The sequence below is a fragment of the Lutra lutra genome, chromosome 4 (assembly GCF_902655055.1).
Source record: "Lutra lutra chromosome 4, mLutLut1.2, whole genome shotgun sequence".
Classification (NCBI taxonomy): domain Eukaryota; kingdom Metazoa; phylum Chordata; class Mammalia; order Carnivora; family Mustelidae; genus Lutra; species Lutra lutra.
The window spans coordinates 57,327,177-57,351,211 of NC_062281.1; the positions used below are offsets into that span (position 1 = coordinate 57,327,177).

The 24,035-nt window shown below is 33.5% G+C and overlaps 1 long non-coding RNA gene across 1 annotated transcript in view; it reads right to left on the reverse strand.

The window, feature by feature from the left end:
• Positions 1 to 4,066: 4,066 nt before the first annotated feature.
• Positions 4,067 to 24,035, reverse strand: part of LOC125098426 (uncharacterized) — a 28,016-nt gene continuing 8,047 nt past the window's right edge. Inside the window, exon 2 of the long non-coding RNA XR_007126824.1 lies at positions 4,067 to 4,160. This is a non-coding gene — a long non-coding RNA (uncharacterized LOC125098426). The remainder of the gene's footprint in view (positions 4,161 to 24,035) is intronic.

The window sequence follows — 24,035 nt, forward strand, 5'->3', positions numbered from 1 at the left end:
TTACTAAACTGAAACACTAATTGTGAAGAGCAAGTATATAATCACTTGTATAATTAAAAAAGAATTAGGACTAAAGATGAAATTATTGTATATAATAGCTATGTTTTATGACAACATAGATACAGTACACCAATAAAAAGTAGGAGAAAAATTGGAGAGCATGTGAAAATAATATATATTCAGTAACCTTATTGGTGTTAGCATAATATTATTGGTCTTAGACCAATGCTGTGGAAAATAAGTAACTAGTAATAGGATATCCTGATTCTATTCTCTTTACCTGTAAGAACCAAGATCACAGTGTGAAAGGATAGAAATACCGATAAAATACAGATGTTATGTTCAGTTTTTAATCTTGAATTGGAATATCTCTATGAATTAATGATCTCTCTTTCTCTCCCTCCCTCTCCTTCTCTTTCTCTCTCTCTTTCATACACACACACACACACACACACATTCACACATATACATACTCACACACACATTTAAATATAATTTTATATATAAATATATATGATTCTGGTAGTAATCTCTTCCTTGTTCTTTGGTATAAAAAGATATTATATTCCCATTTTGACATTTTCTGGCTGAACCTAGACTTAGTCATTTCTCCAAAGGACAATTCCTCTGTTTTTTTATGTATTAACAATGATATTTTAAGAGAATATTCAAGGTACTGTGAGCATGGTCATTGCTACTCAACTGCCTACGGTCTCTACATCTTTTTAGTGGATGGAACACATACACATGCACACACACAAACACAAACACACATATGTGTGTATATACACACACACACACACATTTTAGGAAGGTATATATGTAATGTGTATATATGTTATAAAAATATAGAATACATAAATATATATGGAAAGGATACATATACACACATATGTAGAAATCTGACTTATAAGAAAGCCACCTTCACAATTCAGCAGGGAAAATGGTTGTCTTTTCAATAAATGTTGATGGGTCAATTGAATATCCATATGGAAAAAATAGACCCTGACTTTACACAAACCATACCAAAAAATTAATTCCAGATAGATCACAGAAATAAATACAACATCTAAATCAATAAAACTTAAAGAAGAAAACATAGAATGTTATAATGAACTTAGAATTAGTATTAAACAGTATATTATCATAGCACTAACAATGAAATAAATATTGATTAAAATATACTTCATGAAAATTTAGATTGTGCTTTTGTTAAATATACATTAAAAGGGGAACATTGAACCACAGAGTTAGTAAAGATATTTGAAATACATATATTCAACAAGGGACCCATTCCAACTATGCAAAAATGTCTTACAAATCAAAAATAAAAAGGCAAAAAAATAATAAAATGATGGGTAAAAGCCTTGAAAAATCACTTTCTAAAGAACATATCCAAATTCTGATAATCACATGAAAAGACTCTTTAAAACACTATCAGTGAAATAGAAGCACAACCATAAAGTGATATTATGGCAACCCTGAGATAATGGCAACCAAACTTGAAACTACTGAGGATACGGAGCAACTGAAACTCTCAGAAATTTTTGATAAAGAGTATATGTTGGTAGTCCACTTTGAAAAATGGTATGGAGAGTACCTACTATAGCTAAAAATGTATTTACCCTATGACCTAGTTATTTCATTCTTAGAAATAACCAGAAGAGAAATGAGTGCATGTGTATATTCCATGGAAGTTTTACTCTTAATGTCAAGAAACTGGAAATAATTCAAATGTACATCAGGTGTACAATGACTAAATAAATTGTGGATATAATAATGATGGATAATGGATAATATAATAATGGATACTCAGGAACAATGGCAGCAGGGGGGTGGTAACTATAGCTACATGCAAAAAAATCAATGAATCTTATAGACATAATAGTTAGGAAAAGAGGTGAGACATGAAAGAATGCATATATATATATGAAGTTCCAGAACACGAAGACAGAGTACTAGAACTCAGAATTGTGTTCCTGGAGGATGGGAGGTAATAGTGGACATCTGGGATGTTGGAATTATTCTATTCCTTGATTTAGGTGGTGGTTACAAAAGTGTATACATATGTAAAATTTAGTGGGCTTCAGTCTTTGTATTCATTCACCTTATTTCATGTAATAGATATATATCCTAGAAACATTTTTGCATGCATTTATAAGAAAAACTATATATACTAGACATTCAAAGCAACCTTAAATATTTATCAACAGGAAAAATGAATTGTTGCTTATTTTTTAAATGGGCTATAAATACAAAAGTACATAAATGAGAATTATGTGTCATTAGAAACATAAATTGTGAACCCCCAAAATGAAAGTTTGAAAGTGGCAGAATACGTCTATCACACACTTGTGATATCACTTACTTTATAAAAGTTACAACCAATATTGAATTACATACTTGTTTAATAAAATTATAAAGCAATAAATAGTGAAAGGATCAGACTTATGTTTTAGAAAACTATTTTGTAGAAATTCAGAGGATGGATTGGATAAGAAACATTAGTAAAAGAGAACTGGGAAAAGGTATTGATTAAGAGGCTATTATACTAGAAAAATTTGATGAGAAGGAGATTAATAAGAACATATTCAATGGGAATGGAAAAAGAGAAAAGCCTCATAAAATATTTCAGCAGTAGATCAATAGTATCTGTTAATCCATTTGAAATGGGAGGCAAGAAAAGAGGTAATGTATATTTATGAAATATATGCGCTTTATATGCTCAGACACTATACCAGGTGTTTTACATATGCTATGCCATTTAATCCTGATAATAGCCTTGTGTGATACACATATTTTTTTCTATTGTACAAATGAAAAAAAAATGAGACTCTTGCAGGTTATTTAATTTGCCTAAGGTCAAATGGCAAGGAAATGGAGATGCCCTATTCGAAGCCAGGTGTGTTTGATTCAAAGGTCATGCTCTTTTCATTTCGGAATGAATCCTAATACATCACATAGCATTTGAACATTGTTGCTTTGGTGAATGGTGATGCCATGAGCTGAAATAGGAAATTCAAAAAAGTAGCATGATCCAAAATATATAGGAGAGGAAGTGGATGGTTTGACATCTTTTAACTTTTCAAACTTAATGTCTTGAAAGAAGCTAAAAATAAAGGTCTAGAGTGGTGCTGTCCAATATAGTAGGCTCTGGTCATTCGTAGTTATTTAAATTTATATTAGTCCCTATTAAGTGAAATTTAAAACTCAGTTCCCCCTTCACAGTAGACACATGTCAAATACTTCAAAAGTCTCATGTGGATAATGGCTGCCATATTGGAAAAGTATACTAGATAATGCTGGTCTAGAGCCTGGATTCAAAAGTCACCAGTATGTTAAGCTAGTATATACCATTATGAACTAAAGTAATTATAATAATACCTCCCATTTAATAATTAAAGTTCCTAGTACTATGTCAATAAATGTATAGATATGATCTTATTTGACCCTCATTAAACACTATGAAGCCAACACAATTATTATATTTATTTAACATTTGAGTCTCAAGGGGTCGGAAAACAATTTGCTTGGAGTTACACAGCAGTAAATGACAGCCCCAGAATCTAAGCACAAAGTGTCTGGTACTAAGATTTAACCACTTTAAGATGGTGAGTACAGGGGCACCTGAGTGGCTCAGTGGGTTAAAGCCTCAGCTCAGGTCATGATCTCAGGGTCCTAGGATGGAGCCCCACATCAGGCTCTCTGCTCAGCAGGGAAACTGCTTCCCTTCTTCTCTCTCTGCCTGCCTCTCTGCCTACTTGTGATCTCTGTCTGTCAAATAAATAAATAAAATCTTAAAAAAAAAAAAGATGGTGAGTACAATAAAGAAATGTGAAGAATATGAAAGAAACATAAGGTCACACAAATTTTCAGAAATGAATATAGGAAGAAGAGACTATATGATGAATTTAAACAAATCACCAAAAGACAATATTACAGATGAAGCTAAAGGAAAATGAGGGGTAGTCCTCAGAGTCAAATGTTGTACAGATATTAAGTATTCAAGTAGGTTCTGAATAGAGAAGGAGCTGTTAAATTTAGCATTGAGGAGATCTCTGCTGACCTTTGAGAGGGTCTTGCAGTAGAGGCCTGCTGAAGCCAATGGGAAGAGGTTACATCTTTAACAAGTTTGCCTATGAACGAGAAAGAAGTTGTACCTAAAGTAAATAAGAGGTTAGAAGACAGGCTTTTTTTTTTTTTAATGTGTGGAAATAACTGAAAATGTTAATAATTGAGAGGATAAAAAGTGAAAATGAGAAAATTACTCAAGAAGTGGTAACTAATGGTACAGGTTTTGGAGGAGTAAAAGCTACAAGAGAACACCTATTTCCCTGTGTGAAAGGAGGAAAATGATAGGTGAAAATATGAATACTTGGAGGACAAGAAGGTTTTGCTTTCTATAAATGTTATTTTCACAAGTCTCTTCATTGGAAGTTTACCAACTGTCTATCGATTATATGATCTTGTTAAGAAATCTTCCCTACTGTCTCCCAAAGTTACATTCACACCCCTCCTGGTTGCTTCTATGGCACTCAGTTCCCTCCAGTAGTAGTGTGATTAGGATCCCAATTACTCTCATGATGCCCAGCACTAAATGTTATTTTAATGAAAAAATAAATGAGTTTTCATGGGCATAAACTGAATTTTATTATTCTTGTCACTGCCATGAGGTACAGCAGATAATGAAATCCATCATCTCCCAAACATCCCAAGAAGTACAACAGAATGAGAAAGGGCATGGTTTGAGTGGAATACTATTCATTTGGCCAAAGAAAAATTCTCCTAAGTTTTTATCTTAGGCTGTGTTAACATCACCCAGGTTCAAACCAAATAATATTTTTTTAAAAAATACAAAAAAAAACCAAAAACAGAAACGAAAGATGCCTAATATTTGGGTGGCTTTTTTTTTATTATACTGACTTCAACTTTTTTTCCCCAGTAAATGTATTTTTTCATTTCTTGCCCTCTTCTCTCCCTTGCAAAGAAGCATGAAAAGCAATAAAACATAATTCTTCCTCTATAGACTCCAAATAAAACAGGATCTAAATGTCTAAAATCTTGACTTCTTTTTCACATTTTAAAGCCACATTTCACTAACACACCAGTGTTTTAAAAATAAATGTACTTGCTTTCTAAAAAACCAAATAATTATGTCTTTATTGTTCTATACATTTCATGTTCAAAAAACCATGTATTATATCTAAGATAAAGTGAGACATGGCTTTTTATTACATTGCCCCCCCCCTGTATGAAATGGCTTACTCAAAATAATCCCTTTTGTTTAATGTTATTATGTTATTTCACATATATTTAGTTCTTAAATTAGAACTTTGCTTGAAATTCATATTTTCATCATCTCATCTCTATCCAATTGTATATTGAACCATTTTATTTCAATAAATATATATTTACTTTTGGTGCGACCACTCTGGAAAACAGTATGGAGGTTCCTCAAAAAGTTGAAAATAGAGCTACCCTATGACCCAGCAATCACACTACTGGGTATTTACCCTAAAGATACAAATATAGTGATCTGAAGGGGCACGTGCACCTGAATGTTTATAGCAACAATGTCCACAATAGCCAAACTATGAAAAGAACCTAGATGTCCATCAACAGATGAATGGATAAAGAAGATGTGGTGTATATATAGACAATAGAATACTATGCAGCCATCAAAAGAAATGAAATCTTGCTTTTTGCAACGACGTGGATGGAACTAGAGGGCATTATGTTGAGTGAAATAAGTCAATCAGAGAAAGACAATTATCATATGATCTCCCTGATATTAGGAATTTGAGAGACAACATGGGGGATTTGGAGGTAGGGAAGGAAAAAATGAAACAAGATGGGATCAGGAGGGAGACCAACCATAAGAGACTCTTAATCTCACAAAACAAACTGAGGGTTGCTGGGGGGAGGCGGGTAGAGAGAGGGTGGTTGGGTTACGGACATTGGGGAGGGTATGTGCTATGGTGAGTGCTGTGAAGTGTGTAAGCCTGACGATTCACAGACCTGTACCCCTGGGGCTAATAATACATCATATGATAATAAAAAATAAATATATATTTATCGTTTTTTGTTCCACTCTAAAAAATATTAGCACTGATATATTGGTATGATATGAAATAAAATAATACCACCTAGCCTACCCACCCACTTGTCATTGTCCTTAATATCCACTGCTATCAATTTTAGGAAGTATGATGTCTGCTTTTTGAAAATTATTTAATATTTTTGAATATAAAGTTGAATTCACTGCAATGAACAGGAGAATGCAAATATCTCTTCAAGATCTGTTTTTCAAATCTTTTGGATAAATACCCAGATATAGGGTTGCTGGATCATGTGGCAGTTTCTTTCTTCCTTTTTTTTTCCAAGGAACCCTCATAATTTTCCATTGTCCATTAGCAATGAACAAGGTTTCCAATTTTTCCTTGTGAACTGTTATTTTCTGGGTTTTGTTGTTGTTGTTGTTAATAGTCATCCCAACCATCTTGCTGTGACTTTGGTTTGCCTTTTCCTAAAGATTAATGATGTTCAGCATATCTTTGTACTCCTGTTTTCATTGCAGCATTATTTATAATAGCTAATAGATGGAAAAACTCTAAATGTTGATTGATGGCTGCATAAGTAAAGAATATGTAACATATATACAATGAAATATTATTCAGGTTTAAAAAAGGGGGAAATCCTGCCATAAGCTACTACATGGATGAAACTTGATGACATTATGCTAAATGAAATAAGCCAGTCACATGATTTTATGTATATGAGATATCTAAAGTATTCAAACTCATAGAAACAGAAAGTAAGATGGTGGTTGTCAGAAGATGGGGGAAAAGGAAAATTGGGAGTTGCTGTTCAATGGATATAGAGTTTCAGTATAGAGTTTCACTAAAATGCAAGATGAAGAGTTCTAGAACTCTGCTGTACAACATCGTGTGTAAGTTAACAATACTGTATTATACACTTACAAATTTAAGAGGCTAGGGTCCATGCTATGTGAATTTTACCACAATTTTTAAAAATCCATCTTTTTCACCTCAAAGATAAATCCCCCTTTGCTTATTTCTAAAACAAATCAATATTCACTCATTTTTGCCAGGACAAAAATAGCCAAGTTTTTCAATGAAATCCTAAATTATTCTTAACATTTTAGAAACAAGTTTCAAAGTTAATTACATGCCCTTTACCATTTTCATATCCAAGTAATATAAACCTCTCCAAATGCTCAAGTCTGTCTTAATTTGCTAATAAATCTATTCATGATTTTCTATTATATTTATGAATGGAGTTATATTTCTAATGTACTAGGAAAATTGTTATTTAAAAGTAGCTGAGGCAAATCCTATTCAGCACCTCAGTCTTTAAGTAAGTTAATACAATATACATACATACATCACCTGCCTTTAACAAAGCAATAAAAAATTACTGGGGACATTTTAACTTTAAAGTATAAATCAATATTCTTCACCACCAGGGTACGTGTAATATTTCTCATCTTCCCCTCTTTTCTTCTTGATTGCCACAAACTCCCCACACCGAAGTCCAGGCATTGATCTGAATCAGGTGGAAGAAATATCACCTTCCAGGATAAAAGGCATTTCTGAATTTGAAGGAAGCTGATCATATTTTGTAGGAGGTGAGTAAGTGAAAAGTCAGTGCAAGGAAGCATGAGCCATCTTTTCCACCTGTCCAGTCAGAATGGTGAGAAGATCCCTGTTTTCATTTGCCAAGGGCAAAACTGTGCCTTCTTGGAACTTCCTCCTTCAACACAACAGTGGATGCAAAGCAACAGTCCTAGCCTGCAAATTCTTGTAGCAGGCTGCTGAGATCTGTTCAGCACAAGGCCTAAGTGCAAATCCTATTTTTGTTCTCTTTTTCTTCCATTTTCTGTGATGCTGGCAGTTCATTCATTTGTTTGTTTTCTCATTGGAGTGGCCAATTCCGGATTCAGGTTTGGTTTAAGAGAAGGATTAGTCTTCTGGCCTTGAAAAAGTGTGTTCTCCTGACCCAAGTTCAACTGAAGTATAAGGTCGAAGGCCAATCTTCTAGACAATTATAAAGGCTTATTTTACTTCTTTTGTATATACATGAAGGGAAGAGTAAAGAGACCAACAGTAGCAATAGGTATTCTAGGGTACTTTGGTAAAGATAAACACATATATTATTCTTTAAAATAACTCCATCATTGTATGAGTGTACAAACTAGGAATCACACCAGATTCAGTTGTGCAACAATTCATATCATATTCACCAAATATGGGCAGGATGTTCTTGACTAAAACCATTTCATAACACACTGGAATTTCCTGTTTTTTAAAGGAAAGCTACAAGTAGGAATTGAATGAGTGTGTGTGTGTTATTGTTACAGGGAATATAAAATGGATGTCAATGTTGAGGGCTAAACAATTGCTCAATTATATTGCCAGGGCACACCATATGGAGCGTCAAGTTAAAAATCACTCTGGAAACTGTTGGTCCTTTAAGAGATATTGTCAAAGACTAATAGTAGTTTCTAGGAAGCCTTATGAGAAATATAAAAGGTATGTGGATAAAGTTCATGGTGTGAATTAGAGATCACTAAATAATAATAAATTAATAATAAATGAAAATAATAAATAACTGCAGTCAGATATTGCTATTCAAAGCAAAAGTAGATGAGTGAGGGAAGTTTGCAATAGATGCAATCCATCTCTATCTCACTTAATCTTTCATGAAGGACATTTACATGGTTTTGTGTTTTGGCTCATGCACATACTAGCACACACACACACACACACACACACAGACACGCATGTTATCATTTCCAAATGAAAGTTTGGGTTTGGACTGAATGACATTGAATCAGATTATCTTGTGGATAAATTATAGCAAGACAGTGTGAACATATGCAATTAATACAGGAAAAACATTTCCCAAATGGACAAAGAGCCAAATAATATATCAGGGATAAAATGTTTAGAAATTACCTATTTGCACCCTTTTATTCCATATGTGAGGCATAAGATTTAGAGAAGTATGTAACCTGTTAAAAAATAATATGGATAGTAGTTGTTCTTTAAGCCTCCATCATTGTGTGATACATTTAAGTGGATCTCCATGTCAACACTAAAAAAACAAAAATACTGATGAGAGTTTTGTTCTAGAAAAGGAATTTGCTGAACTATTTAGTATGTGGTTTTTGGTAATAATTTTTTTTTATTCTTTTACAGTGAAAATGATGCACTAACAAAGGTGCCATGATTTTTTTCCCAAAATATTTCTTAGTTTAATTGAAAATGATTTTTTCCTTTAGAAATATGACATTGTTAGTGTAATTCCCCAGATCTCTCCAAAATAGTCTTGCTATACTAATCACTTTTCCTATATTTTTAAGGTAAGAAAAAGTCACTACTTTTACATAGGAATACTTTAAATATACTTCTGCTATACTTATACTTATGTAGGAATTACCAACAAAAGAAAAATAAAAACCAAAGTAAAATAATTTTTCACTTCATTAGATACCTGTGTTAGAAGAAGATATTGGCATAACTTTTTGGTTTGCATAATCTTCAGATACTCTTTTTTTTTTTAAGAGTTTATTTGTTTGGCACAGAAGCAGGTGGCATAGCAGTCAGAGGGCAAGGGAGAAGCAGCCTCTCCACCAAGCAAAGAGCCCGATACAGGACTTGATCCCAGGATCCTGGATCATGACCTGAGCTGAAGGCAGATGCTTAACTGACTGAACCACCCAGGCAACCCAGATACTCTTTAATCATGGTAAATAATGCATGGTTTCCTAAGTTATGACTATATCTGACTCAGAAATACTCTAGGGGATTTCCAGTAATTTCAAAGATGTAAAAAAAAAAAAAGAAGAAGAAATAAAAAAATTGTTCTATTGATAGCAATTTAGATTTTTTTTTACTTCTACATTAAAGTTGTTCCCAATTAAAAATAAATGTGTATAATTCATCATTACTGCATAAAGATTTTACCTCTTTCTTAAATATTGATAAACCAATGTTGTTGCAAATTCTATAAGACATGCCATTGCAAGCCTGATGACATGCCTTATTCAAAACAATCTCAATTCTTTGTACTTCATGAATGTTGGAAAGTTTGTCACCACCCTCTCATCTTTTCAATGATAATAAAGCCCAAGAAATACCTTTAATCAATAGATTGAGATTTACACATTGAAATTATACAACTTAACAACAGCTATATATTTTCCATCAATATTTCATCTTTTATTAATGAATCTTTGGAGGAGACCCTCACCTCATTTATTTAATATGTTGAAACATGTTCATCTTTACAATTCCACATTTTGAAATTGCAAAGTCATGGTAATCAACTCATAAACTTCCAAAATGAGATCATTTTTATTCTTCCTTTTTGGACTGAAATGTGGAAAAGTTAGCTGCCTAGAGGTTGAAACTACAAGAGTTTCCCCTATAAGCAAGAAAATAGGAATCCAAGTTGAGGGCTTCTGCTGGTGGGGACAGAGAAAATAGTAACATTTTTGGCAGTTTCACAATTGAAAAAGAAAACAAACAAACTTCAAGACTTGAGGGGTTTAAGTTTATAGCTTGATTCCCTATCAAACAGTTGTCCAAATTCTGAAGGTGTATGGGGTAGAAAGTTAAAAATTTGAGCCAAAACCTGACATCCTCAGTGTTAAGAAATAAGCATTAAGTTCAAGTCATGCTATCAGAAGGGCTGTAGTGAAAACGATCAGGTTCTCATCTGAGCTCTGGAGAGCTATGCCTGAAGAATGGGACAAATCTAAAGTAGACAGAGCCATACCAATACTGCGCTCTGGATTTGAATCAGCATAATCCCTGATTTGATCAAGTTGATAGCTACCACAACTATCGTTAGGTAGAGAAAAGAATGGCCCTTCTCTGGAGCAAGTTAACACTATTTGGAGCCTATCCACTTTTTAAACAAACTATGTGTTATATGATGTCATTACAAGTCATTTACCAGTCTAATCATTCAATAGGAATGATAAGAAATGACATCAAATAACCCAAGACCAAGAGAAATAATAAGAGATTAAGATATTGGGATTAGTGAAAAGAATTTTAAAATACCAATTCATTTATTTGCAAAATAGAAGAGACAGAAAAAATTAAAAGATGAAGAATTTCACCAAATAACTGTAATCTATAAAAGTAACCAAAAGGAATTCTAGACTAAAAATTAAATGAAATTGAGACCTCAACATACATATTTAACAGCAATTAAGAGAAAATAGAGGATAGGGTTTTTCGGTTTGAAGATGAGTCAACAAAAATATGTAAATTAAAAACAGACAGAAAAAAATGAAAGTATAGTAGAGAGGATAAAACCTGTAAATGACCCAGTCAATTAGTCTAATATACATGCAGATGATGTCTAGAAAAAGAGGGAAGAGAGGGAGAATAAGTCAGAATCAGTATTTGAAAAGTTTACCAAAGATTTTCCAAAATTTAAAAGATTGTATACCCAAAATAAGCAAGATAAACACAAAGAACATCAAACCCATCCTTTCCCTATCCTGCCTTCCTATGTCTTTCAAGAGGATCCCCTGTAGATCTCCTACCCAGAACTCTCCACCTCAGAATCTGTTTCCAGGGAATCCAATTTAAGACAGCTATTTTTGTAAAGATATCATTAAGAGTAATTTGACTTAAATTAGTAGAAACACATTATTCTTTTGTGATTTTAAAAAAGAAAAATGAATAAAATGTTTTCCTACATATTTATCACATGCAAATTTTGATAGTGTCTCTTTTGTGTATTGATTATGTGTTAGGCTATATATATAGTCTTTCCTGTTTTTCTATACAGAGTATTGTTGACTTGTGTTGCTAATATATTGGTTTAGATTTCCATGTGCTCCATGTGCTCCATTTGTTCAAAACATGAGGAGACCCATATTACCAAGATTCTAAATGAACATTCATAAGCTTTTCTTGATATTTCACATTTAGAAATACTCTCTGGTTTACACTTGCAAATCTGTGCACAATCAACTTATTGAGGCTTTATTTTCTATTAAAAGGGAGGGATTGGAAAATCATTTTTATAATTTCTAAGCTGTGATAGTACGGGCTTTATTTTTAAAAAAATGAACGTCCAAAAAAAAATCCAAAACTTTCTCAGAGATGTGAGACAATTGTCCCAAAAAAATCCCCGCATAAAAAGGAAATGTGTGTCACAGCAGTGTACAAAATAACCACCTGAAGCCCATGACACTTCTTGGCTTGCAAACCAAACCATTATTGAATATTTTTTTTGTAATTAAAGGAGACACTTTGGTTGGGGTTTAAGTTATTTTTACATACACTCTTATTGCACAATGTGTTTTTCCCTTGCAAAACTCATCACAAGTGGAAATATATAATTTTATTTTATGTGTATCTCTTCCGTTTGATGTAAGCTCCATTAGGAAAAAGATTTTTTGTCTGTTTTCTGCTATATCCTTCTATGGTATTAAAAGGTACCTAGCACATAGCAAATGACAATAAATATTGGTTGGTCAAATAAGATGAGTAAATGAATAACTGAATACTTTTTATACAAAATTTTTCTTTGGATATATTATATAAATATGAATATATATTTATGAAAGTTATGGGACAATGTCATACTAAAAACGAAAATAAACACATGAGGAAAGTAACAGATTCAGAAATATTGGAAGTTCTAAAGGAATGTTAAGTATTCCACCTAGTTTCTTAGAAATAGAATACAAAGTCCATAGAAACAGAGTATGAAAAAGAGACCATGACAGGACCATGAAGGTATTATCGAGGGAGCCTAACTATGGTCAATATATATATTTCTTTCCTTTATTTGAATAGGTGTTACTGTTTCTTTGATGATTTCATCAACTTAGCATAGGCACATACGTGTGTGTGTGTACAGATAAACAGGTAAAACTGTATTTATATAGATATCATCAATGACAAGAAAGTATTGTGAATGAACTACTTTTAAGAATCTACCTAGTTCATCTGGATTTATAGAAAAAAATTCAATCTCCACACATTCAAACAAAGTGGAATGCACTGCTGCTTAGTGGTTCATAAATGAACTGGGTTCTTTTTTTTTTTTTTTAAGATTTTATTTATTTATTTGAGACCTAGAGCTTGAGAGAGAGAGCACAAGCAGTGGGAGTGGGAGAGGGAGAAGCAGGCTTCACACCTAGCAGGAAGCCCCAGGCAGGGCTCGATCCTAGGACCCTGGGATCATGACGTGAGCCAAAGGCAGCCGCTTAACAGACTGAGCCACCCAGGCACCCCTGGTTTGTTTGTTTGTTTTTATAATTATCAAGAACTATGTTATCTTTAGGTAAACAGTAGAGTGAGCTGTGTTAAAAACTTCTTAGTGATTTATTAGTATTAAGCCAAAATAATACTACAGAAGACTTACATGAATATTTTCTGTAAAAATAAAGACTACCTTGTCAGTTGTTTCCTTTAGATTTTTCTCTATAAAAGTTACTGTGAGTTTTATTTTTCTAGTTTTCCTTTTGTAGACTCTAGTGCATAGAATACTATACTATATAGAATATAGTGCACATAATAAACATTCTTTATTACTTATCATACAGCTACAAGTCTTACTGTAGCTTTATTAATATTTTCTTAATTCAATCCCCAAATGTAAAGGGAAAAATATGAAATTGTAACTCACAGACAAAACTCCATGGCTAGAGGGACTCCAATGTATTTTGTCAAAGAATTTCCTTGTGTGATAATCACAAAGAAAAAAGAACCTGATACATTAAAATGAAACAGAAACAGAAAACCTTGCGGTAGAACGAATGAACATTTCTACTTCTGGGAAAATTAGACGTGCCAGATAGGGACAGACATCTGAGGTTTGGCATATATTTGGTTTAAAGAACGAATTCTGCCCATCTGAGTCAACAGTGACTGGACACCCACTCGTGCAGAACACTGTTCTAAATCCCGAGAAAATAAAAAGAGGCAAAAGCATGACCCCTGCTCATGAAAGTCTTATTAAATAAGTGGATCATTGGTTGTAACTACTGGTGGAGGAAAACCAAGACTAATGAGGAAACACATTTTATTCAAATTCTATTAAGCCCTAATAGTGTTATAAGAATTGAGTAGAACATAGTTGAATAAATGCTGGCCTTGAAGTTTGAAATCCTGGATTGAACACTCAACCCTGACGCTGATCAGCCATGTGACATCACCTCTGAACCTTTTTGTTCCATTGTAAAATGATGGCTATGCATATCTGATGTATGAAAGTTTCCAGTAGCATTCTTTCAGGGAATGTTAGGAACGATAAGTTCAGTGTTGCATGTTCTGTGTTAATACACTAAAGAAATATTAAAATATATATATATATGTATATATATATATTTTAATATCTTTAATTTTTAATACACTAAAGAGATATTTATATATATAATATTATATATATAAATATCTCTTTAGTGTATTAATATTGAACACTGAACATAGACATATATGTGTATATATATGTATATATATATCTCCAATGTTTAGTATATTCAGCATATTAGTATATATTAGTATATAATTGTATACATATTGTAGTATATAATATAATTAGTATATATTAGTTTATAATTTATTCAGTATATTTAGTGTTGCATGCTTATTACTAGAAATATAACGGATTGAATCAGTATTCAGAAGAGACCATTTAACAAGTAAGTGAATGATTTCACCCTTTGTAATCCTTAGGTTGATCATTCTGTTGTGAGGTAGGATTCATCTCTTGTACTAACATTTGCAGTATGGTTTTCTCATGCTAAGAAGAAATGATTAGGTTACTTTCTAATTAAAGATTTGATGTGTAGAGAGAAAAAACAACAACAACAACAACAAAAACTCAGAAACTCAAGACTTCAGCCACATGTACCAAGCTCAAACATAAACCTGTTTCCAAGAGTTCAATCTCCTCAAACCTTCTAACTCCAGTTTATGACGGTATATTACCGTTAAATTCGGGGTGAATACTACCACGATAGTTTTCTAGGGAATGGGACAGCAACAAAACTTAACTTCACCAAGTTAATATGGAAAGAAGGAGATCTTAATTTGAATTAAGCTTTTACATATGTGATCTATAAATTATATCTCATTTATTATAGTGCTCCACAGATACTAATTTAATTACTACTCACAGTGATATTTTAGGAGTTAAGCTTAATAAAACCTGAACGATTTTTTTTCTTCAAAGTTTCCATTTATACATCTGGACAAAATATTCTAACTATCGAGCCTAAGACCCAGTGAGAGGAGCAAAGAAAGTACGAAGCTCAAGTAAGTGCTTAAATCATTCAACCATTTATCATTAGATGACAAATATCACACCTCATATGGAGACAATAATTTTGACCTATCTCAGGAAATTGTGAGGACAAGCCTAAAGCATAGAACTGCATGCTTCTACAATCTGAAGCAGCTCTACTGATACAGGTAACGAGATGAGTATGTATATGTGTAGCCTTCAATTTCCAAGTCTTCTCTTCCTGTGCTCTTCAATGATTGGCCTAAAATGTAGGCTCAGACTCAGAAAATAATAGGACAGTGTAGGGTAGCGCAATTAGATTGTAAGTAGAACCATGTTCAGAATAGGAAGCAGATGCATCCTCTGAGAAAAACAAAAAGAATGTGAACTCTTGTCAGCAGCAAATTAATCAATCTCCTTCTTCTTACAAAGGTTATGTTAAAACTATATCTAACATAGTTTGCAAAATACTGAATTTGAAGAGACTGAAAGTTTAAAGGGAATGCTTCTAGACAATCCTAAGAGAACCAGGTTTTTCTTTTTCTCTAAAGAGAGTAATAATATTTCATATATGATGCTGCTAGGCTTTGGAGGAAAATCCTTTGTTTTCTTGAGTCTCATGCCAGGCAATAACCCACATGCAGTTGAAACTCACCAAAAAGATCTTCATCGGGGGTTGCCAGGGACTACTTTATATCCATTTATCGGGATATAAATAAGGGCAATATCCTCTAACTACATTAATCTGCTTAATCTTGTATCCATTATGTCCCAATGGTGGAGTTTTTGTTATTAGAAAAATTGTAGCATCTTGTATCTGATGAAACAAACCTTCATTTCTAATTTGACAATGTCTACCAATTATTGAGAACCATGACTGTGTCAGGCCAGTGCATGACCTCTACAAAATTGTCTGCCTTCTCATAACATGCCTATGAGAAAGATATTATTATCTACAAATTAGAGATGAAAATACTGAGTCTTAGAAGTAAAGTAATTTGCTCAAAGTGGCAATAGCTTATAAGGATTCCAACTCAAGTGTATCTGACTCTCTCATCCGTTATGAGATGCTCTATTATTTGAGGTTTCCACTGTTTTTAAAGAAAAACAAGTAATTCATCCAACATGTTAACTTTAAATCATTCTTATAAGCCGAACAACTTTATGTGGGGTTAACCATACATATTGTTTATAATTATATCCAGTAAAAATCCTTTAAGAATAGTTCCTGTATTACTATTGGTGGGGGGAGAGGGGGGAAGCAACAACACATTTGTTCATCTTTTGTCTATTCCTGTAGGAGCAGTTGAGTGTTCCTTTATCTGCTGCTGTGAAAGCCAACTAAACATTTGAGCTTAGACATCTAAAACCTTCTCTTGTGCAAAGCCAACATTTCTCCTGAGCCCAGTCAAGCTCAGCCCTGAGTGTTACTGTGGAACTGAGTACATGATACAATTTAGCTGAAGAGATTTTCATTTCCGGAAAAAAACAAATATTTCTTTGGATAAATGCATCTCCATTAGCAAGTGCTTTATCATACCACTCAGCGATTTTGATTCCTCAAGGCCACTTATTAATTATAAGAGGGAAAATAATATGCTACATTTTACCTAAGCAGAATTTATTTCTTGCATGAGCAAAAATTTCGTTTAACCTCAAGCATAGAATAACACATTTGAAATGTTCACCTAAGGGTAAGAATTGGTTTGCACTATACATTCTTGCTGCTTATCTACTGAACCTCAACCCTCAGATTCATACTAAGCCAAGTGCAGTGGAAATACAAAATCCTTTGGTAAAGGCAGTTTTGTAAAATTTGGACTTCATTTTAAAATCGTTGAGATTCATCAGAGAATCAGTTTCCTGTTTCAGATCCACCACCAGACGTGAGATAGTTCACAGAATTTCTCTATTTTGATTACTTCATAATTTAAAAAAAAATGGATGGAAGCTCCTGCAAGTCTAAATCATTGATACATAGTAATTTTCTGTAAGAATACTACAAATTAAAATTTCTATAAGAATACTAGAGATTAAAATTTTTATAAAAATATTACAAATACCATAAAATAAAAGTGTATATGTGAAGTTAAAATGCAAAAAAAAAAAATGTAAGTTGACATCCTCATTGCATTTTTTTAGCCTTATTCCCTCCTTTTCTTCTTTTTGTACCTATTTATTTCTTAAATGTTAGTTTATGTTCCCTTTAACTCTGGGCATTGCACTGTTGTTCCTTTTTTCCTTGTCTAAACATAGATAGTTGAATTTAACAGTGGAGTTATAATTCCAGATCCATCAGGGGAAAAAAAAATAAAAGCAGTCCCAGAGAAAGTACTGCTCTCCCAAAATGTCTTGTCTCTGCCACAGCAGGCTAACATGCTTGTCTTTCTCAGCATAAAGCATCCTGAAGGTCGGAGCAGGGGAGCTGTCATGAATAACAACTAATCCATTCATTCCTACAGAGGGATTTCACAAATTTCTTTTTGTTTCTCAATAAAATGCTATTCACAGTAAGACATCAGACAAGAAATCCTGGATAATTTGTTAGAAGGAAAATATATCTGGGCAAAGCAATGTATGTTTATTCAAGTGCATAGCCTGGGAGTAAAAGCTAGTTTTCCTGAAGATTCTTTTAGACAAGCAAATTAACCCAACCTTGTAAAGGCATAAAGGTAGCATGGTTCTCTGACAAGCATCATGAAAATAAACCCCTGCATACTTGTTGTCTCCAAAATAATAAAGGTTGATCATCTAGCACAATTATTCCCAACGTTCACATCCTGTTTCTGTTCCCTTTGGTCAGTGGTAGTATGTTCCTTTCCCCAAACAAGGTGTGTCCCCCAGGAACTTCACCCCTTTTTGCCAGCATAGTGGAATGGAATGAATTTCTCTTCTTTCTGTCCTTGTCATCTGGATATTCCAGTTTTATCTTGGGTCCCTTCTCACAAGTGAAATTCTAGCATCCTTAATTCAATCATCAGGCACATTGCATTTTGGCCTCAGTGCTAATTTGCTGATGTTAGGTGCACAATTGCAATGATTTCCACAGCTAGACTCACTCCTGAAACCACTGTGCTTCTTCCCACTTTAGCCTTATTTTTGTTTGGTTGGGTTTTTTGTCATTTATTTCTATTGAAAAAAAGCGTGTTGTAATTTTAAGTCTTCCCAAACCCTTTTTGGATTTAGGACACCAATGCATCAATGTATATTTTATGTTTTGCAAATATATTTGTGAGTACCTTAAGAAAATCAGATAAACCTTGAGAGAGTAAATCTTCAGAATTTTTCTCAAAGTATCAGAGAGTCTAAGTTCTGTTAAACACCAAGTAAATACATAATAGAACCATTTCCAGTGTCAAGGTGAAATTCATATTTCTTGGGTTCTATAATTAAAATTACATTGTGGGGCGCCTGGGTGGCTCAGTGGGTTAAGCCGCTGCCTTCAGCTCAGGTCATGATCTCAGGGTCCTGGGATCGAGTCCCGGATCGGGCTCTCTGCTCAGCAGGGAGCCTGCTTCCCTCTCTCTCTCTCTCTCTCTCTGCCTGCCTCTCTGTCTACTTGTGATCTCTCTCTGTCAAATAAATAAAAAATAAAATCTTTAAAAAAAATAAAATAAAATTACATTGTGTTATATATAGTATATATGTATGTGTGTAATAATAGTTATTGTTTGAAAATATCCTGAGCAAGTGGGACTACTCCAGCATTATGGTTCAAAACATTTTAAACTGAATCATATTCTGGTCCAGGAAAGAATTGGTTAATCTGTTGTTAAGGCTTTTTTTTTTTTTTTCCCTACAGTATCTTATAGTAGACATGCTAGAATTTCTATTTGTGTTTAAAGCTTACTTTTATAGTATTTCATTGTTTGTTTTTCTTTACATTTATAAAGTATAATTGCAGCAATATCATGTGCTTATTGGTATAGCCCACAGTTGCTGAAACGAAGTCTTTGACTCTGGAAGCTCCTATTTAAATAAATATTCTACATCTTCTCCACCTACCAACTAAGTTGCAACTAAACTGCATATTTGTAGTTTCAAATTAATATAGTTTATTTAATGGTTGAAAATATAAATTTCAAGGTATAATTACATAGGAGGTTAAGTCTCAGGTATGGATATACCAACAAATTCTTTAATCTTTAAGCCTTGAGTTTCCTTACCTGAAATTAATAGCAATAATATTAATTTTAATCAACTGAGATGAAGACTAAATACAATAATGGATGTAAGACAATAAATATAGATGTTAGTATATACTCAGTGCTCAAAAAAATGGCAAGTATTTTCATTAACTATAATGGCATTTTGAATTCCCATTAAGTAATTTTGAATAATTTTACCTTAGTTCAGGCTTAAATTAGATACAACTGCAGCCAAAAAAAATGTGGTTATCCAAGAGTTTTCATTATATTTCTTATTTCCATATTTGGATCCACTCTAGGGCACCCCAAAATTTTCTCCTAATTAAAGTTCACATTTTCAACTTTACATGGTACACATTTTCCTCGCTCATTCTTGAGGGCTCCAGCCTCTATTTTAAAGAAGCAAGACTTTTTGGATGCTCTTTATGAAGGTATTCAGTTATGATTGAGTTTGACTTTCACTTCCATTTGAAGGATTTGAATGGTTACAGAGACTTATTGGACAAAATGGGAAAGTCTCTGAGACCATAAAAAAAAAAAAATCAGGTTTTAGTGTGAGTGGAATAAAGCAAACACAAAACAAACAATCAAAACCAAATTATTCCCCATTAGCAATAGGTATATTAGCAACTAATTAGATATGTTGGCTAGGCACCATGCTATAGAAACATTTACTGTTAATAAGTAAGTCCAAAGATTTTTCTAAGATTTGTATTTGCCATTTTATTCTTTGAAAATAATTATTTGAAATCTTAAGTGGTTTCTGAATGGATTCTTCTGAGCTCCTTTGAGATTTCTAATTAATGGTGGTAGACCGACCTTGGCTTATCTGTTGCCTTGATTCAAATCAAGAATAATCCAGAAACAGGCCAGTCACTGATGGTTTGATTCTACCCCTGGTTGAGTGTTATATAAACGAAGCATAAGGAAGGTGGTTCAGGCCTTCAGGAAAACAGAGAGAGTCAGTGGCAATAATGATAAAATTTAGAATAATCTTAATGGAAAAATTAGGTTAACTTTACCAGGAGCAAAAGAAGTATGAGGAAAAAGGGATACTTGGCATGTATTTAAGATAGCCCCCAGAGTCTAAAACTTTGGATCTGTCTCTGTAAGTGAAGCCATGAGAACAAGGATAAAGAGAAAAATGAAAAGAAGAAAGATCTGGACCTGATTTTAAAAGTTGCGCCTAATTTAAAAGAAGAGAAAAACTAAAGATGTCTGCAAATACAAGTGAAAATGTGATTTGGGCATGTATTTTAATAATTTGTCAGTCATTGCTATAAAGTTTTCAAGGCTTTTAGTACAAGCAAGCCTTAAAATATCACCTTTTCCAGTCTTCAGAAAGCAGGTAAATCAAAAACCCAAAGGGATACATGCCTGGGCAGAGGATATTTCCAGAACTGGAGGAAGCTGTGCCATTCAAGTATTTCCACATCCCTAATATTCAAGTCTCCTTTAATGTGATGAAGAAAACTAAAAAATCCATGAAGGATACAAACTACACTGTATAATCTTGAGATAGATAGATATAAATATAGATATAGATATAGATATAGTATAGATATAGATCTCTCTCTCTCTCTCTCTCTATATATATATATATATATATATTTATTTATTTATATATCAGCCTTTTTGTCATCTAACTTCCCACTAGAATATAACCTCCTTGAGCACAGGGACTTATTTTATTCACTGTTTATACCTAAGGTGTTGATTAGTGCTAGGCATGCCATAGGACCTAAGGAAATAGCCATTCATTAAATGGCTATTAAATAGTCATTCATTAAATGAATGAACTGGCGTTTCAGGATTCACTTAAACCCAGTAATCCTTGCCCCATAAAATCTTTGTATCTTGTGTGTCTAAATTTCCTTAAGTAAACATTAATATATACTCCCTTAAATTCTACTCAGTGCTCAATGATTTCAACAGTTTTTGACAGTCCTGCTCATCGTTCTCTAAACCTCCATCATACTCATTCCATCAGATGATTGTGTCTCAAAAACTGTTCTCATTTTCTAAACATGCCCTCACATTTTCTCTACATCTTTATGTATCACTCACCCACATTCTATAGTGGTCTATATTTGCAAGTCATAAGCATCTGTATATCATCTGATTTTTTGCCCTATCAATTATCTACTTTCTTTCTTGTATCTTCCATGTCCACTAGCTCTTCATCTTCTGTCCATCCTCAATTCATGTCTATATGGCAGAAGGACCTAGTCCTTCATCACTTCTTTTAATTTACTATTCTTTTTTCCTTCTGTTTTCCCGCGTCTCAGTCCATTTGGCCTGCTATAACAAAATACCATAAACTGGGTGGTTTATAAATGACAACAATTTATTTCTCACCATTCTATAGGCTGAGAAATGAAAGATCAAGGAACAGATTGTGTGTCTGGTGAAAGACTCACTTCCTGGAGTATACACAGTTTTTATCTATGTCCTCACATAGTTGAAGAGACAAGGAAGCTTCCTCAGCTCCTTGTACAAAGGCACTAATCCCATTCATGAAAGTTCCACCTTTTGTGACCTAATCATCTCCCAAAGACCCCACATATTAATATCATCACTTTGGGGGTTAATATTTCAACATATGAATTTGAGGGGGACACAAATATCCAGGCCACACCACCATACATTGAAAGTAAAACTGAGTATCCTTTCCTTACTACTCACATATTATTTCTTATTTTTTTATTATGTAGCAACCCCGTCTCATCTATTTCAAGAAAGCTTCCATTTTATCCCTTTTTCCCCCTCAGTCTTGGATGGGTTGTCTGAAACAATACACAAGCTAAGGGTTAAAGTTTGGTGCTACATTTGGATAAAGGTCCATTTTGATATTCTCACCTGATGGTAGGGGTCAGCCCAGCAACTGACCATGTTTCGCAAGATGATGGATAATATATTGGACCAGACACAGAGCTAAATTCATTCTCTTTATCTATTCCTAATTTAATCAAAATTAGTTAAAATATGGTAGTGCCTACAGTGATCCAGGAAGGTTATTGAACACAAAGCCACCCAGTGGGGGAAATGGGCCTTTATTCATATAGCGATATAAGAATTCATATAGCAAAATAAGAAAAACACACCATAACAGAGTAAGTATTACTCTGAGTAAATATTACCCGTGTGGGCACAGAGTATATAACATAATTGAGTCTGAATTGAGTGGGGAGGCAGCCACAGGGAGGCTAAGACATCAATATTTGAGAATGATTAAGAATAGTCATATGAATTGTTAAAATAAAAGAGTGAGAGATTTGGGTATTGCTTCTCTCGGCTTCTCATAATCTCCCCATTTATTTCTAAACAAATTATAAATTCCCAAAACTAGGCATTGAGACCCCCACCCTGCTCTTCTATACACCTAAATATACTCCACAACATAAAAGACACCCTTTTCTAGACGAAAAATATGCTTTCTCAATGTTCTCTCTTCTTAGTCTTTTTGCCCATAAAATACCTTCTCAAATATTTACACATTTTGAAAATACAGTTACCCATTAGTGTCCCTTTAATTATCCCTTAAGGGGTAATTGTTTCTATAATATGCTAATTTTCCATTACATTTAATGGACACATCACATATAACCTAGTTTTGTCAACATCTCTTTCCAGGAACTTTTCCCCTGCTAGCTGATGAGTGCTTCAGAGTAAAGAACCACATCTTAGCTATTTCTTGTGTCCCCCACCATCTAAAGAAACAGTGCCTTTAAAACATTAGCTTTTCAATACAATGTGGACCAGTATATAGCTCGATCAATAAGTTTTCCTAAGCAATACAGTTCTATATTTCGTTTTACTTAAGAAAGTCATTCAAAAATTTAGACTAGACCTCCATGACTTTTAATACAATTCTTAGTTAGTTGCCTCATTATTAACATCACACAGCATTATTCTAAAAACAAACTGGACAAGCTAGATGCACCACAAAAGCCAAGGGCTTGCAATGAATCTCACTATAATTACCTCATATAATTTTTACAACAGAATACAAAATGTGCCAAGATGGAAAATATTGCTTATCACTCTGAAAAGGCAAAATTCCATATTAGTCAAGATAAAACTTCTTTCTCTTAAAGGGTCCCCCAAGTATTCAAAGCAGACAAGCAGAGGACAAAATGTTTACCCAAATTATATTCTACTCCATACATTACGGAATAGATTCTTTTTTTTTTTTAAAGATTTTATTTATTTATTTGACAGAGAGAGATCACAAGTAGATGGAGAGGCAGGCAGAGAGAGAGAGAGAGGGAAGCAGGCTCCCTGCTGAGCAGAGAGCCCAATGCAGGCCTCGATCCCAGGACCCTGAGATCATGACCTGAGCCGAAGGCAGTGGCTTAACCCACTGAGCCACCCAGGCGCCCCGGAATAGATTCTTATTGTCATAGGTAACATAGTTGAAAGTTTTGGAGAAGGAAGTAATGTAATTTTAATCCTAGTCATTATTTTTTAGATAATATTTTTGATAAAATGTACAGAAGCAGCCTATATTTATATTCAGTTTCACTGTTGACCTTTCCATAAACTCCTTTAATAAAGCCTAAAAATTTCCAATACTGCAAATGGATTTTAACACTTTAGTTTCAG